Source organism: Pinus tabuliformis, chromosome J (assembly GCF_031772625.1).
Source record: "Pinus tabuliformis cultivar Carrire ecotype Pingquan chromosome J, CPIR1, whole genome shotgun sequence".
Taxonomy (NCBI): domain Eukaryota; kingdom Viridiplantae; phylum Streptophyta; class Pinopsida; order Pinales; family Pinaceae; genus Pinus; species Pinus tabuliformis.
The window spans coordinates 154,383,341-154,402,449 of NC_142295.1; the positions used below are offsets into that span (position 1 = coordinate 154,383,341).

Here is a 19,109-nt window from a genome sequence, read left to right on the forward strand (position 1 = left end):
GACTCATCACATCCTGGGGTTGAAGAAGGTACCAAGGTTTCAGTTGTTCGTCGATGAAAGTGGTACATGAGTTGGGTTTAGAACGTCGCGAGACAGTTTGGTTCCCATCTATCACTGGTGTTGAAGGGAGAACTGTGAGGAGCCAACCCTAGTATGAGAGGACTGGGTTGGGCCAACCTATGGTGTATCGATTGTCATGCCTAATAGTTCTGAGCAACCAAGTTGGTATGAAAGAACTGCTGAAAGCATCTAAGTGGGAAATCCTTCCCTATACAATTTCTCGTATGAGGTGAAAGAACATCACTTCAATAGGTGATAGGTGTAAGCACTGTGAGGTGTTCAGCGATATCATACTAAACTGAAAAGAACCTACTCTTTCTTCCAAGAAAAGCCACAACTATTTCAAGCAAGCAGAGAGGGCCTAATACTATAGATAAAGAGTTCAAAAAGGCCTTTTATCCTTACCTTGAAAATGGTGGGGGAGGGGAGAGGGCTCATTCCTCCAGTATAATGAATTGATTCACACTGGGCTATGATAAGAATCACTCTCCACTCCTCTTTATATAAAGAAGAAGGGGATAAACTGAGGCAATATTGTCAAGTTGCGGCCATCCCTCCTGGCCAGAAAAGGATACCCCTTCCCCTTACTCCTTCCTGATCAATTCTCTGGGTTCTCTGGGAAACTATTATAATGGAGAGCTCGTTTAGAAACTTTTTGGCAAGGTGAGTAAGCGAACTCTCGACTAAAAGGAGAGGGCAATTTCAGTTTGCTTAATAAGGTCTTAAAGCCTTAAGATTAGGTTGGATTTGGGTTCCCGAGGAGCTAGAAGGCTACTCAACCATAAGGATGTGTAAGCAGGCTCAAACATAAGGTGCCGTCAGGCTACTCGACCATAAGGACCGGCAGGGTGCGTAAGCATGCTCGACTGTTAAGGCCGCCATCGACAGAGTCACTCACTGATTCTGATGGGCGAGGGGCTCGATTGTTAAGGAGAGGGAGAGGAACTTTAGTTGCTTGACCATAAGGTTTCGTCAGGCTGCTCAACCATAAGGACTGGAAGGGTGCATAAGCATGCTCGACTATTAAGGCCGCCATCGACGGAGTCACTCACTTATTCCGATCAGTGAGGCCAAGCAGGGGCTGAACTGCTAAGGCCGCCATCGATTTCTCGCTCGACCATAAGGATGCTACAACAGTCTTGACTGATAATGCTTCCATCACCGGCAGGGGCTTGACTGTTAGGGAGAGGGACGGAGTCACTCACTCATTCCGATGGGTGAGGGTGCATTAGTACACTTGACTATTAAGGAGAGGGATTTCTCGCTCGACCATAAGGACCGGTAGGGGCTCGACCATAAGGGAGAGGGATTTCTCACTTGACCGTAAGGGCCACCATCACCGCCATTGAGAGGGAGAGGATTCTTTTGAATTAAAAGCTCTCCATTTTCAAAAGGATAGAGATCTTGCCCCTCTGTTTTCAAAAGGCCCGCCCCAAAACCAAACACTTTGATTTGGAGGACCTGCTGGCTCTTTTAAAATAGAGAGAGGGCATGACTCTTTCCCCTTATTAAGATGATAGATTCCAAGTTCCGGAGGTCTTGCGCTTCTGAGGGAAAGAAAGTGTCGTGCTTTTAGTTCAATTTGGTAGAACGTAGGTCTCCAAAACCTGATGTTGTGGGTTCAATCATACCTGTCCTGGCTTTTTTATTTGATCATCAAGTCCTTTAGCCTTAATTGAGTCTAACACTTTAGAAACATCTAAGGGGAGATGGGCTACAACATATTCTATCTCAATGGCCTCTTAAATAGCTATTCAATTCAATAGCTTTTCAAAGAGGGCATTATTGAATGGCGGCTACTGTTATTCAGTGAAATGAAATGAAATTCAATGGTCATCCTCTTGTTCATAGGCTATCTCCCTTTCCTTATTAGTCTATTCCTCATACTGAGTATCACCTTTCTTGAAACTATCACCTGTCTGGGCTATCGGCCAATGCATCTTCTTCATCATCAAATAGATTCTAGGCCACCTCTCGATGGCAGGCCTCTCGATGGTCTAGCGATGGCAGCCTTTAGTCGAGAGTTTGCTTACTCACCCTGCCGGGGGCATCCTCTCCTGTAAGTCGAGCATGCTAATGCATCCTTATGGTCGAGCAAGGCGAGGTAAGGAAGTCAGCAAGGTTGTTTCATAAGTCAGGCAGTGTAAGTTCTGAGAAGGTGAATTGTTGAAATCAAAGTGAAATTGAAAATGAACTGCGAGAGCGTAGCCTGCCACTTCATGGATGAGGTTCTATCTCTCTTTACTGAAGGTGCTCTAGTCCCTTATTCCTGTAGTGAAGTCTCCATTCCACTGCATGTTGAGATATGTTGAACAGAAAGCGAGACTCCCCTATTTGTTGTTGTTGAGTGTAGTACGGGACAGAGAAAGCTGGACTACAACACCTACAATGGACCTACAATGGAGAAGAATTACATCTCTATAACTTACCCTACCTCCTCTTCCCATTGTTGTATTAGCAGTGGAGTAAGCCTAGGGGGATTATAGGCATTGACTATGGCGGTCTCCCAGGTATCGGCTACAGGGTATAAGACCGGGTATCGAGCACTGACTTTTACTGTTGCTTATGGCATAGAGCCAGCAGAAAAGGATCACCTATCCTACCTATTCAAATGCCTACCTATTGAAATGGAATGAAAATGAAAAAGTGAAACGTAGATATGCGAGTCCAAGTGAAACGTATAGATGCGAGTTTGGAAACATGGTGGGGGGATTTTCTATTCCAATTGGTGTACTTAGGGAATGGTGCTAATAAGGGGATCACCTCAAATGGTCTACCCTAACTTCTTGCCTGCTCCGAACCAACCAATAAGTCTCCATTTGTTGGGAACCTGGGGTGGGATTTTCTACTTCCTCTTGGCTAGGTAAATGCCTCCTTAAGCTGTGTAATGGTGAATAAACACCCTAGCAATCAGAGGGAAACTGCATAAAAGAGCATGGTTGATTGTTGTCTATTTAGGGAGGTGCTAAGGATCACCTATGAAATAGTCTAATTGACATGGAGCTTCACTCTGTCTTCACTCTGTCTGAAAATATGGATGGGGCGGGGCTATAAGCCTTAACTATAGGGCTAGTGTCCTAGCCACTCAGTGCCATAGAATAATAAGATCGTGTCTCGGCTCATTGACACCAGGTTTTTCTACTAGTTGACTGTTGTATAGTAGTTCTTTCTCTACGGACTAAATAAGGAAGGGAGAAAGCAGCAAGAGAGATTGAAAGCAGAGATCATTCATCGGCAGAGGCAGATCTCGATCAGTCACAGGCAGGTAGATCAAAAGCAGTAAGTCTGAAACGTAGGTCGGAGTGGGCAGGCAGGTAATTGAGATGTCGAAGGCAGAGTGGGGAGCGAGTTGGTCGATGAAGGGTTGAAGGATCGGTTCCATCCAGGATTCTCTTCAAATTGTGGAGTTGTAGGTATGGCTGCAATGGCCGGGTCCCCAGGTTAGGTATCCAGGCTAGGGGGTGGGTCCCTGTCGCTCTTTCTTATTCTATGCACTTAGAGTAGGACACACTACTAGATGAAAGCCATAATAGTTTAGGAGGTTATGGATAATTTGGCACGAACACGCCCTTTCTCCTGGGCAGCACGGCGGATCGAGAACTGGTCACGTAGAACTCCATCCTGGTAGAACTCCATCCTGCCTGTTTTCACATAACTGTACTGTACCGCACAAACAACCCAAGCACCTCTAGGGCACAGGGGATCGGATCACGTCCAACTGGTAACGGGAGAGTCTCTCCAACGGATGGGCCCATAAAAGAATCTCACCTCCTGTCTATGTATCATGGGTGTTTTGTTACTATTGGGAAGGGTAGGCAAGCTGCTGTATCTGCTATCTAAAGAGTAGCTGTAGTGTAATCCCACATGCACTAAGAACTATCTAATGAAAGTGAAACGTAGATATGCGACACGTAGATATGTGAGTGAGTCAAACTCTCCCTTATTTTCTTCTTGATTTCTGGCAATAACTAAACTAAATATTGGCATCCGCCTCTCATAGCATAGAGAACCTTCTGGAAATGGCATGAAAGGACCGGTTGGGAGTGAGACTGTCAATGGATCGGCTGAATCATAAAGACTGGGTACTCTGACTAGGGACTATGCCAAGAGTTCATGCGCTGACAAGAGCTTATAGAATTAGAGTATGTTTTCGTATGCCCATTTCCATATTCAGATTATAAGTGAAAATGGACAAGTTCAACGTATAGATGCGGGTATCATACATCATGTAGAATAACTACTTCTAACCAACCACCCTCCTGGGCATGGGGAATGGCAAACAGGTAACGCAAAAGATCCTCCCGGGCATGGGGGATATAAACAAGAAGCTTGTGTGGATTAATACCCCTCCTAGGGCAGGTGGAAAGAGAAGGTGGTGGGCAGTAAACAACCACAACCTCCTGTCAAAAGTTCATGGGTAGAGCATTTGTGAAGGGTAGGGAAGTTGGATAAAAAGGGGTAGGTCCCTGCTGCTGTCTCGTTTCTATGCCGGGGATGGGCCATTGCCATATTCTGTTTACTTACACTGGCAAAGTGAAACGTCTATATGCGAGTATCAGCTGTACAGCAAGGGGACCTTATGACAATGTGACTGGGATACACTGGCTATTAATTAGTGGCTGACCGGCTAGTAGCAATGATCTCCTGGGCACTTATGGATTATTCCCAATAGGATACTATTAGCTTCCAAGCTGTACTACTTACTAAGCCCTACTAGCCACTACAATTAGTATGTTCCCATACGTATACCCATTGCATATAATGGCATATAATGGAATAATGACATCTATCACTTATATACCCTATCTCCTCTTATTAGTGGACACCGGGACTTACCACCCATAAGTAGTGCATTGGACTATGGGCTAGTGTCTCTGTTGAAAAGGCTGCACTCTAAGTCTCAAAGTGGTGTCATCCATGGAACTTAACGGAGACTACAGGCTTTGTATTTTAACTAATCAATAAGACTAGGGACTAAGGTTGTTTCCAATGTTGGATCGCGCCCCCCTGGCATCAACTAGCTACATGAACTTGTTGCTCAACTATGACTACATGAGACTGGGGGAAACTAGCCTTGTTGTAATAGCCTGAATAGATAAGGTATTTTTCTTAACTGCCCATTACGCAATGAATGGATCTTTCCTCAAGCGTTAGAGAGATAAGCACGGGAAAGTCATCTATCTTTACCACCCAAATTGGCTATTCTGTCTTTCTAAACCAGCCCAGAGAGAGTAGCTATTCTTTCCTCTCTTGTTAGTCGAGTGGCCTTCCTTGATGCTTATTGGGTCGTGGGCTTATGGTCGAGCGTGAAAACCCTACCATATTGGCTCTTTCTTTCCCACCCTTTCAATCCCACCCTCCTCTAGTTAATGAGACTGATTTAGACTGGGAATAGGCCTACCTACAAGCAATCTAACCTACCAAGCTGCCATTGAACCAATCTAAACAGCCAAGCCCTAGCCAAAGAACTCTACCACTGCTACTGCGACTACCTATCCAACCAATGTACAAATCTACTAAGGTTACTAGTCTTTGATCTACTATAGAAGCTACTAATTAATAGATCTACTCTCCAATACCACTCCTCTAGTTACTAATTCGTGGATCTACTAGAGTATTTCTTCATATACAAAGCACTTTACAAAGTTGTTTGACCATTCATTCATTCATTAACTCATATATAATGGGTAACAACTGTTGTATTTGTGAGGTATCCTTTGTAACAACTCACTTCTTTTTGAGGCCAGAACTAGTCATTACTGCTTGATTTCTGAAGCTTAAGGCTAGAAGTCAACTAGATATAAGCATGATACTAGGGAGAAGCGGTCAACTAGGGATCCATGAATAATGAAACTAGAGAGCTTCGCAGAGCACCTAATGGTCCAGGCTTCACAGAAAACCTTATGGTGAAATAAAAAATATCTCTGTCCAGCTAATGCTCTTCTATTATATCTATCCACTCAGCTAGTGGTCCTCTATTATAAAGGCAAGTAATGAGGCAAGAGACCTCACAATTCAATGACGGTATGTCTTTTTTGGGCATAAATAGGCCTTTTCTAGGCATGAAATGAACACGCACTTGGTTGAATACATGACTAAATACATGCACTTGGATGAATACATGCACTTGGATGAATACAAGCACTTGGTTGAATGCAAGCACTTGGTAGAATACATGCACTTAGGCGAATGCACACTATAAAGTGACCTAGTTTCAAAGTAAGAGGGGAATAACAAATTTAGGGTAATAAATCTAGCTTGGGCTCCTAGGGGCAAGGTAGGATCTTGTGACCTTAAGACATGCCTGCCTTATTGAGGGCCCTTCCCTTCCTTACAGCTCTTCTTACTGGTCTCCTTCTTACCCCTTACTACTACATCTATAGATGCTTACCACACTGATATGCACCATTGCCCTTGCTACGGGGGATCTACTACTTCCACTCCTTTCTCTACTTTATTTAAAGTCAATCTAATGAAAATGATAGAGATAGAGTATGCCGTAGTTCCGTAGCAGTTCAAAAGCGGGTCACTTCAGTAGCAGCCGTTGATCCAGATCCAGCTTTAGATTCTGTCTCGATTCAATTGTCGGCGCTAATCGAGTCATTCCCTTAATAAGATCACATATTCCCTTCGGTAACTGTGTCGGCGCTGTAAGGTAATAGATTCTTCATTCGAGGTTCAGCCTTAAATGAAAGAAAAGGCAACCACCTTATTAGGCCCTCTTGCTAACGCTTCCTTAAGTCAATGGCTAAGGCTTCAAGGAGGGAGGCATAACTGTAGCTAACGCTTCGCTCACCCTAAGAAAAGAGGCAAGATCAGTCACTCCAGATAGTCAAGGATCAGGATAAGTAAAAAAAGAGTATTCGGAGACTTTACTAAGGTAAATGTCATTCTCTCGGAGACTATTCGGCAACTTTACGAAGGGAATTCTCATTTGTGTTCGTAGACTATTCGGCAACTTTACGAAGGGAATCTCACACCCAGCAAAGATACGTGCTAAAGAGAAATAAAGATACATGCCTTGGGAGAAGTATTATATTATATGTGCCACAAAGATACATGCCTCGGGAGAAGTATTATATTATATGTGCCACAAAGATACATGCCTTTAGAGACTATGTCTGGGGAAGTTCTTGAACCGGCTGTTAGTGTTTGGTGGGGAAGGATTGCCTCCCACGATAGCCGGGTCGGATAGCGAGGACGGGTCCAGCGACGAGGGGCCTGCCTAACGCTCCAATCTCCTCCCTCAGTGAATTGAAAGTGTTCGTGTTCTACAGATAAGAAACAGATTGGTACAGGAAGGTTAGCCAGCGTGAATGCTTGCCTAAGAATAATACAGCTTGGCCAATAACCACTAACGTCTCTCAACCAACGAACAGAATGTCTCTCAACGAATGGTGGCATATGTAATGTCTGGCAGCACGACTCTTCCTACTATATTATATAGTGTAGGCAACAAAAGAAGTTCCCCGACCTTACCCCATAGATTGCCTTCCTTCGTGCATACTTTTAAAGACACATATAGATATATAGAGGTACTTTTATATGTCCTTTTAGCACACGAATCTATGTGACTACTATTTATTTTAAGGGAATAACTTGAAGGAGAAAGAAGTTCCTTACTGCCCACCCACTCCTTACCGCTACTTACTGCACCTAACCACACACTTCCTTACATCTAACCCCCTCACTAAGCACTTCGTTCTGTCCCCACTTCATTCTGTTCCACCCATGGCCCACAGAGGAGTAGATAAAGGGTGAGGTGCTTGGCTAATAACCACTAACGTCTCTCAACCAACGAACAAAATGTCTCTCAACAAATGGTGGCATATGTAATGTCTGGCAGCACAACACTTCCTACTATATTATATAGTGTAGGCAACAAAAGGAGTTCCCCGACCTTATCCCATAGATTGCCTTCATGCATACATTTAAAGACACATATAGACATATAGAGGTACTTTTATATGTCCTTTTAGCACACGAATCTATGTGACTACTATTTGTTTTAAGTAAATAACTTGAAGAAGAAAGAAGGAGAAAGAAGTTCCTTACTACCCACCCACTCCTTACCGCTACTTACTGCACCTAACCACACACTTCCTTACAGCTAACCCCCTCACTAAGCACTTTGTTCTGTCCCCACTTCATTCTGTTCCACCCATGGCCCATAGAGGAGTAGATAAAGGGTTAGGCCCTCTTGCTAACACTTCCTTAAGTTAATGGCTAAGGCTTCAAGGAGGGATGCATAACTGTAGCTAATGCTTCACTCACCCTAAGAAAAGAGGCAAGATCAGTCACTCCAGATAGTCAAGGATCAGGATAAGTAAAAAAAGAGTATTCGGAGACTTTACTAAGGTAAATGTCATTCTCTCGGAGACTATTCGGCAACTTTACGAAGGGAATTCTCATTTGTGTTCGTAGACTATTCGGCAACTTTACGAAGGGAATCTCACACCCAGCAAAGATACGTGCTAAAGAGAAATAAAGATACATGCCTTGGGAGAAGTATTATATTAGATGTGCCACAAAGATACATGCCTTTAGAGACTATGTCTGGGGAATTTCTTGAGCCGACTCTTAGATTTTGGTGGGGAAGGATTGCCTCCCACGATAGCCGGGTCGGATAGCGAGGACGGGTCCAGCGACGAGGGGCCTGCCTAACGCTCCAATCTCCTCCCTCAGTGAATTGAAAGTGTTCGTGTTCTACAGATAAGAAACAGATTGGTACAGGAAGGTTAGCCAGCGTGAATGCTTGCCTAAGAATAATACAGCTTGGCCAATAACCACTAACGTCTCTCAACCAACGAACAGAATGTCTCTCAACGAATGGTGGCATATGTAATGTCTGGCAGCACGACTCTTCCTACTATATTATATAGTGTAGGCAACAAAAGAAGTTCCCCGACCTTACCCCATAGATTGTCTTCCTTCTTGCATACTTTTAAAGACACATATAGACATATAGAGGTACTTTTATATGTCCTTTTAGCACACGAATCTATGTGACTACTATTTATTTTAAGGGAATCACTTGAAGAGGAAAGAAGGAGAAAGAAGTTCCTTACTGCCCACCCACTCCTTACCACTACTTACTGCACCTAACCACACACTTCCTTACAGTTAACCCCCTCACTAAGCACTTCGTTCTGTCCCCACTTCATTCTGTTCCACCCATGGCCCATAGAGGAGTAGATAAAGGGAGAGTAAGACTGGGTGTTCCTTATCCGTATGAATACGAAGTCTTGCCTTGCTTTACAAACTCTTAGCTAAGGCTTTCCTTACCAGTCAAAGCTCAAGGATATTAATTTCTTAAGATACCATAAAGCCGCTCGACCATAAGGGATAGGAAGAATGGCTTGCCTTACAATATGTTCCTTATTGCTCACCCATCGAGGGTGAGGAGGGCAAGGAAGAACCATGAGTCATTCCCAACTTGTTCATACGGGTAATGAACCCATTCATCCCCCGTTCATCACTAATAACCCGCACCCTGCAGTCTACGATTTTCCATTATGTGTACAACTATGAAGACTAAGAGAAGAGGATCAGAACCTCCAGTTGTTCCTATTCGCCCCGGGAGCTCTCTTTTCATGTCAAATAATAGTTTCTAAGTAAAGAGAGATTATTCAGAGACTTTATTAGGGGAAATGTCTATTCATACCTCTTAACATAATATTATGTTATAATGTGTGTATAGGTGTACTTGATATCGTACATACATGTGTAAGTGCCTCTTCCTTCGACTGTTCTGCTTGTGTCACTTGTTCATCCCTTTCCTTTCAGTAAGTTTGTATGTCTATCTGTTCGTCAGTTCATATCTGTTTGTAAGCAAGTATGTCTCTTTGCCTTCCTTCTTGTTCATTAGAAGTAAAACAAAGAGTCTTCGTAGACTTTCCTATCTCTTTTCCAATATCCACTTGTTATGCAGAGTAAGATCTCTTTTTCGATATCGGCATATCCACACTATGAATGCATCTACCTGCGTTCATTTGTATATCCTCCCCTCCCTAGGTTTGTCTGTGGATCTTGTCTCACTGAGTTCATGTTCTACCCTTGGGATCTAAGTAAATGGGTTGTGTTGGCTCACTTGAGTAACTGAGTTCACTTGGCTCACTCAGTGCTTAGTATCCAGCATCTCCTACTTGTAGCCTGCACCACCGGGATTCCCTTACCTCATTAACACATTTCTACAAGGGATTCAACGTAAGGGGGTGGCACAGGCATATAGGGAACAAAGGTGCAGCATCGCTTTGATTGGAATCATCTCTTGGGCTCGAGTACCATCCATCATCGAGTACACCAGGTAGCATAGAGTACCGACATCTACTCTTTACATTGAGTACTTGTATGAGTACCGACTGGCTATTGGAGACCTTCTATCAAATATGACTTCCTCCTTACTTATGGATGACCACCTCTTGATCGCTCCTTATTAGTTCCAAAACATACAAGAAGGCATCGATTCATAGGAAAACAAAAGAAGACATGCCACCTGGCATCAACTGCATCAACTAGCGGTCATTGTACCTCCTAGGAATGATCGCTTCTTCTGATCAACTGCTGCTTTCACCTCCGCTGCTGGGATCAACACCCTTGCTCCTGCTACCTCCTCTGCTTCCACTAGCATGGGATTTCTAAATAGAATTGTGGGATGGTCCACCAGTGATTCAACCCCAGAAACTGACACATTCATTGGTGAAATGTCAACCCGATCTCAACTCTTTCCACTAGATAGGATCCATTTCCAAGTCAAGATCCAAAGCCAGTCATTTAGCTTGAACTATTCATTGGAGATACAGGTCCAGTTCACTGAGATGATGAACAACCATAACCCGTTCAATATCCTTTAGCTGCAGTGAAAGACCCGATTGACCCCATAGAAGCAGCGCTTTCACACTATATATTAATGCCTATCTGGTTAGTCACTATTTAATAACCAGGTGGGCACTGACCTTTCCACCTATTGATTAGGTGGGCTTTGTTCACTGGAGGCGAGAGAAGCAGCGGTCGATCCAAAGCCAACAGTTTACCTCGCAGTTGAACATAGAAATCCAGAGACAATTGAAACACTCATCGAATATCCAGTGGAAAAGTTAGGACTAGAACCTGTTGTTTGCCCATCAACAGGGGCAAGAATAGCAGAAGCAAGGGTCAAGGTAGAAGTTGAAGGGCCACTACCTCGTACAAATCCTGTTCCAGGGCCATATCCCATTGGAGATCAAGAACCTATAGACCCAGAGAAAGAGTCAGTTATAAAGCCATAGCCTTGCACTGTAGCTTCCCTTCGCATGGTTCCAAATCCATAACCCGTTTGTATTGTTATATAGTGGAATAACCATCTTTCAAAACCATCAGTTGACTTAGTTTATCGAGATCGAGTAGCTATAGTTTTCCCAGCATCTTTGTTAGTTTAAGAATCAGTCCCACCACTCTTTTAGTATAAGTTAAGGTTTACCTTGAATCAACAACAAAGCGAGCAGAGCCTGTTTTGTATTCCCTAGTTTTGGAGCCATTACCCTGCCCGATTCCATATCCAGTAGTGGATTTAGTCGCAGTTTCTCTAGGCCCAAATGTAGGGGATTTGGTTCCTTTCATCATTGGATATATTACCCTAGCAACGGAGCCCACATACTAGCCATTTTGACTTGCTTTTGTTCCTTAGTAAAAGGTTCCCCATTTCTTATCAATAGCTACTATTTCACCCAGATACAGATATAGAAGCTGGAAATCCAAAGCCATATATTGACCAGGTTCCAGGAGCATAGACATAGGCATAGCTCATTCCAGTTCCATATGCGCAACAAGTATTTTACTGAGTCTCACTCGTAGATCCACTAGCAAATGATCGAGACGGAGAACAAAAAAAAAGACTAAACAAAGCACCTAGTGAACCTTCTTTCATGAATCAAAGTAGAAAAGAAAGCCGTGAATATAAAAGCAGGGATAAATGCAGAAGCAACAAGAGCATATATAGGGGTTTAACCATTACTAATAGTTTCATAAGCAGGAGTAGCGGGAAGGCCAAGAGCAAAGATAAGAAAGGTAGAAGTGGAAGCGTCGAGAAACATAGCATCAGAGTCAAACACAGTTGCAGCTATGGACCCAAGGAATCACTATATATAGATAGTTATCAACCCATTGACAGATCCATATTGAGTACCACCATTAGTTGATCGAATGGAAGCAATTGGGCCAGTAGCGAAGAAAGCAACGAAGTTGAAGGCATACGCATTAGCCGGGATGAAAACAGAAGATCCACCAGCATCACAGCCATAGACATAGACAGTAGCATAGCCAGGGGCATCTGAAGGACTAGGTGGTTAATAACCAAAAGATAGGTAGCTGGAGCAGAGAAAGCATCAAAACAAGTAGCAGTAGATAAAGTAGTTGACCCAGATGTCGAGTCGACAGTAGTAGTAGTCTATTCAGCAGCTTAAGAACCAACAGCAAAACCAAAAGCTAGTAGGGCAAGGTTATGAAATAAGTGGTTCAAGGTCTTATCAATCAATCAATCAATAAATAAATAAATAAATAAATTGGTGCTCTTGTCGATCTGAGCATGAAGCCCCAGCCGGGGTGAAAAATCTATCATCCATAATCACGTAAGTCAGAGCATCCCACCAGTTGGTTTTTTTCTCTCTCCTAGTCTCGGTTGAATTGACTAGTGTGCATCCGTGTCTATGTTCTTAAAGCCTGCAAAGCCATCAAGCATACGCTAAAACAAAAATCAAATGATTCCATCTCACCAAACATATAGAAACGTCCTAAAATGGCCTAGTTAAGCAGGCTGTTCGCTTGTGAATGTTGTCTGGAAGGTGGTGCAAAAGCTCTATATCCGGTGAAGCTGTTTGGGGCTAAAAATTTAGGAATAAGTAGTCCTGGTTGGTAAAGAAAACAGGTGGTTGGGCACTAACATGAAAGGCAAGAATTTCTTTGCAATGCTTGCTGTCTATGTTCATTAATCAAAGCGTACCTGGGGTTTCGGCCCATCCCGAAAAGTGAAAAGAATGGTACCCCCTCCCCTAAGTGCATTCATTAAGAAAGTTGATTCTTAAGGCACTCCATCAACTAGGGTGAAGAGAGTAATCAAGTAAGGGTAAGATTGTTGAATATAGGCTAGTAAGTCTCTAGTAGTCCCTGCAATTCATTCAACAGCAAGTGTCTAGAGTAGGCGAGTCTAGGTGGTATTCAAGTGGGTAAGGTGGAGCAGGCAGTAAATGAAAGGCGGGCAGGCAGTGATGAGGACGTAGGTCGGAGACACATTGGCAACTTACTACTTGAGGACCTGGTATAGAAATTGTCACTTGGCTACATGAGGACCTGGAGTGGGGCATTCACCTTCCGCATGAGTCTCCTCTGGGAGAGAGGTGAGGTAGATAGTTGGCCGGTCACATACAGGATGAATGAAAACATGGCTGGGTGGGATAGCCATCGGTACACTTCCACGCTTGCCTTCTTGTTGGCCCTCCCTCTTGAACTTACATTGACGAAACAAGTTCCTTATGATCCAGGGAGGCTTAACATTCAGGATAGATACACAATGAGCAGGTTCGAGTGATAACAGTGCACTTCATGAAGGTGAGGCAGTAAGTCAGGCAGGCAGTGATGAGGACCTGTCGTGCAGAGAGAATAAACAACAGAGCGTGAGAAAGGATAGAGCACGCAAGAAAAAGAAAATAGATCACGATAGATGCACATGGATGGTGGACACCACCAGAGGAATGGACACACAAGAGAAGAACAAGATTATGCGAGGTGAGATGGAAAGAGAGATCGACTTACTGACAAGATACACTTTCAGATCAACTACACACCCAATCACAACAAATAGAGATAGAGCAATACATCACAAAGAAAGAGAGATATATTGATATCTGAAACAGAGCATTAGATCTATTGCATTGATTTATATAAGCATGAATTTCTTATTTATTACGTGCTATAGTACACTCACCTAGCGTGTTTCTCAATCCAATAGATGCTCTCATCCCAAGTAGAAATGCCAGGTTTCAACGGGATGGATATCTAATTCCTTTTCCCTCAAACAACAAACTCTAAGTAAGGTTAAGGCTAGCTCTTTTTCTTTTACCCTACCCATTGCCATGGACTATATGTTCCTTTTACAATAGCTGTAAGTTCAGTTGTTCAACTTTGATTGAGTCCCAGTTGTTCACAATGAGTAATTCAATCTTATTAAGTGCTTATACCTACTGCGTGATAGAAAGGTTCATACTACTACTATCCACATGAGAAGGTTACCATGGGCTATGGACAGCCATACATCAGAGGCACCCACCACCAGGCAGATTGATCTGAAGTGGATATGGGGAGTCGAGTTTGATGTCAATGATGTTGATTGGCCTTAGCAATATGGAAATGGCATTGGCAAGGGCAATGGAAAGGGCAGAGAAGATATGCAATAGCAATAGAGTTTGACCTTGGACGGAACACAGTTTCCCTACAGAGCTGCATCACTCATAAGCACCTGCTAGTAGAGACAGCTAGCTCAACAAGCCTTCACAGTAGCAACAATACCCATGACCCTTTCATAACAGTAGTTGGTTGTTCATTTCCACCCTCCAGGAGTTAGTTGTTATATGCCCTTGCACCATTTCCCACATACTTCCCCATAGCTGAGAGGAAGGATAAAGAAGTTCCCCTCCTAGTCAAATAGTCAATCTAATTCCAATAAGTCTACCGAGAAGTAAGTGCCATTGATTTGCTTGCTGATAAGAAGCCACCAATCTCAACAGGCAATTGAGACTTCCACTACATGAAGAAGAAGGGACTGGACCTATTCAGGTTCCTACATGCCCCGGTAAGTGATTAAGTTAGCTAGGTGAGTAAGCGAGTAAGGGTAATTCCCACCCCATGCCCAGTTGTTCTTCAAAGTGACTTGTTCTCGATCCCATGTTCCCAGGAAGCAGGTTGTGATTCTATGTGTGTCAACTGTTGACTTTAATAGTAAGGAGGTTGTAGACGAGTTTAAGACCCACGGGATTAAGTACTTGCCATATGGACTTCCATAAGGCATTATAGCTTTGTCCATGCGCTAAGTTCATATAGTTGTTCAAGCCTTAGAGTGAAAGCCATTTTTGTCAGTCCTGTTGGTTCTAAACATAAAGTAGTAGATAACACCCATCATCATCATTCCCCTAACTTATTCTCCACCCATTCAAAGTTTATGAGCAAAGAATTCCCCTTTCAAGCCAACATACCCACAACATACCCGCTGATAGAGGTAGGTGTGGTATCTATCCCATTTCACTGCATGAAAGACACTTAGATCAGCAAGGACTCCTGCTGGCTGGGACTACCTACTATGATTTGATTAGAAATCTCTATTGTATTATTAACTAGGCTAGCTTTAGTCTAGGTCCATTTCCTCCTTTTTACACTAATATATATAGGGTATATCAGCTATAGATGTAATTATTCCATTCCATATTTCCACACCTCTTGCAATTGCTTATAGCCAGTTGTCATAGCGAGTAAGAAAACAACCACTTTGTCCCTCAAGCAAGAGAGGAAAGCCATGCCCTAAAGAGAATAAGTACAACAAGGCATGCCATGCAGCAATTGATAATGATGGGTAGGGGCTATATCTGGCTGGCTCAATTAGGGAAATGGACATTCATTTCGATCTGAGAGTATTCAAGGTAGGTAACGAGTGTTCCGACTACTTCGTATTGAAAGCCTCTCAGTGAAATCAAGTTGGTGGTGAACCTGACAAAAAACAGGGTTCTTTGTCGGCATTAGGCTAGTTAGTGGTAGATTCGCATCGCCTTTCAGCCCCTACGACCATGTTTGTGTGGTACACACAGCATGCCTCCTAATCTCAAAAACACCCACCTTGATATATAAATACTAAAATGAGAATTCTTAAACGTTGCAGATAATGATACATACATATTATTACTCATAGCATAGGATTACAGTTATTATATTACTTTTCACACTTAGGCTTTGAATACGGACACTTATCAACCCGTTGGTAATAATCACAATATTCTAATAGATGATGATTCTTTTCATTATCATGCTCTTCGTACTACTGCTTTTAGTGCTACTAACCTTTGTGGTACTCTAGATGCTTCTTATATTCATCATGATCATGATTTTCCTGAGATAAGGCACCATCCTTCTCTATTTTTGACTATATCATGCCCTGTCATTCACTGCATGCACCCGTCGTTCACAGAACCTAGTCCCTTTAGGGGGCATCAGGTACATATCTCTTTTTTTTTTCCATCTGGACAATCAACAATGATCAAATGGTGAGCCAAGGAGTTGAGGAACCAACCAACAACGATGAATTCCAATATGTAAACGAGACAGAATCGTAAAGGAGTGGCAGAAGTTGGATGATAGAAGAAAGGAACAAGGAAGGAAAGTTGAGAGATAGAGAGACAGTCAGGGAGAGAGAGGGTTATCACTTACCCATTAACATATTATGAGTCAGCTAATGCTCCGAAATTGAAAGAACTATTGAAAAGGGAGAATGCTTAATGCATGTATGTCTCCAGCATTTGGCTCATCATAAGAAGACGTCTGTATTTGCCATCAAACTAAGTTATGCCTCTCAATTTGCTAGGAGGACTATTCCTTCAACCCCTGCCTTGCCTGAGGACCAGACAATGTTTCATCAGGACATTGATTGCTTTTGTTACCTTCCCATTAGGGTTGATCCATAACCCTTGCTCCTTGGGCTTGGGTAGGCTGGCTAGACTAAAAACCAAATAAGCATTTCCATTTGACAATGACCTACAACCCTCTCTATAACGACACCTCTTTAGAGGAAGAAAGAAAGGATGGAGGGATGGTATGCGTGGATGGAAGGGGTAGGGATCATGTATCAAGACCTACTCTTGTGTCCAGGCCTATAGTGAAGGGACTTAGCTTGGTGGAGAATTGTCATGACTATAGGTGGTGAATTGTTTGGTGAATTGATGTCGGTGCTGGTTCGATGGGAAGGTAGGTGTGGGTAGTGTTGGTTCAACGAGTGAACTGTGATATGATGGGTGCAAGGGGTGATATAGTTATGAGGTGGGTTGAGGAGTATCGAGTAGAGATAGAGGGTAAGGATAGAGGGTAAGGATGGAGGGATGAGGATGAGGTTGATGAGGTTCCCAAGGCTAATAAATGAGGATGTAGGTAAGGTAGAGAGTAGAGATAGAGGTAACAACATTATTAAGAAACAATTAACTATGAAAAGTTGTGATACGTAGAATTAAAATGAAAAAGATGTGCAAAATAAATCCTCCTACAAAGTGAAAATTAATCCTTAACAAGATCGTCTACCCTCTTCACAACTAACTAATTACTAATAAGCAATTACATATATTCAAAATATACTGAAAATTACATATAGCAATTACATATATTCAAAATATTTATAAGAGGAAAATGTATATTTATAAACATCAAAACAAATAAAAATATTCTTGAAGGAGATGTGATAATTGTTTCGAGAAACAAATAATGTAAATATTTTATAATCTGAGCACTCATTAAAAAAACAAATATACATTATTTCTTGACTTTGAAAAGATATATATATATATATATATATATATATATATATATATATATCTCAAAGGAAATAAATTATTTCAAACATAAACAAAGAAACAAATTATTTCAAGAGTAATATTGACACAATAAATTATTAAAACTGGAACACTATTTAAAATTAATTAGTTGTCAAAAGTTGTGACACCTAAAATTAAACGAAATAAATGTGCAATATCAATCCTCCTGGAAACTATTGACAAAATTGTCTCGCTTCTTCATCACCAACTAATTACTAATAAACAATCACATACACATATAAAAATACAAACAACAATTATAACATTAATAAACATTACCATCCAAATTCAAACGCATAAATACAAAAACCACTCAAGTATCCAAACACAGACATACAAACTATTCAAAGAAAGCAAGACAAACCAAAATAAAGAAGAGAATGATATGGTCATCCCAAGCGAAGAAAATATAATGTGAATTTTAAATTTTATCTCAAACATATACATAATAATGATAAATTAAAAATGTGACAATGTTGCCATCAAGTGGAACCAACTTAGATCCTTTTAACACCAAATCTATCTATCATGAGTGGATCAAATCCCTTGAAGTGCAAATCTTTCTTCAAGTTCTACAGACCAAAAAGAAGGTTTGCACCTTGATGGATTTGATCCCTCTCTGCACATGATAGATATCATGTTAGATAGATCTAAACTAATTAATTAACACACACAAATATATATATATATATATATATATATATATATATATATATATATATAGTTTAATTTATAGAGGAAATAGCCAACCATTTTTCTGATTAATTTTAATCAAAATTTCAGAGAGATTTTAAAAACATTAGTTTAAATTGTTTATTAGGGTATTGAATCCATTTATACATGATGTATTTTTAACAACAATTTAATCTTGAAATTTTATTATGGTCAAATTTTAGTGAATTCCAAGTAAAAACTATTTTATCTATAAATTAGACTCTATATATAATTATAAAATTAGATATAAAATAGTTTAATGTAAAGTTCGTACACAAATTTAAAAAAAAAAAATTAAAAAAATAATAATAATTGATTAATCGATGCAGCGAACTCATCTAACGACTCGTTCAATCGAATAAACGGTTTCAGAGAAGATAAGCTGCATTGACTATTGAGGGGTAAACGCAACCTTTATTGAATCATTCACATTCGATGAATCAGAAGTATTGACAATCCAAATAATTGATGCATTAGTGGAGAAGGGTGTTCGAACGTTTAGAATACAAAATCATTTGACAATCCAACAAGATTGATATTGTTACTGGAGAAACAATCAAAATTGTCAAGTTATTTAAGAAGGAAGTCTCTTTGAATGTTCAGATTACAAAGTCATCCCCCGACTACGTCTCCAATTTTAGAAATCCATGAACTCTTTGTCGTTTCCGTCAAAAAATGATTATGCGAATTATCTCTTTGAATTATTTATATTCCAATGATGTTTACTGCAATTATAATTAT

The 19,109-nt window shown here is 41.4% G+C and overlaps 1 pseudogene; it reads left to right on the plus strand.

The window, feature by feature from the left end:
* Positions 1–291, plus strand: part of LOC149226094 (25S ribosomal RNA) — a 3,022-nt pseudogene extending 2,731 nt beyond the window's left edge.
* Positions 292–19,109: the final 18,818 nt, after the last annotated feature.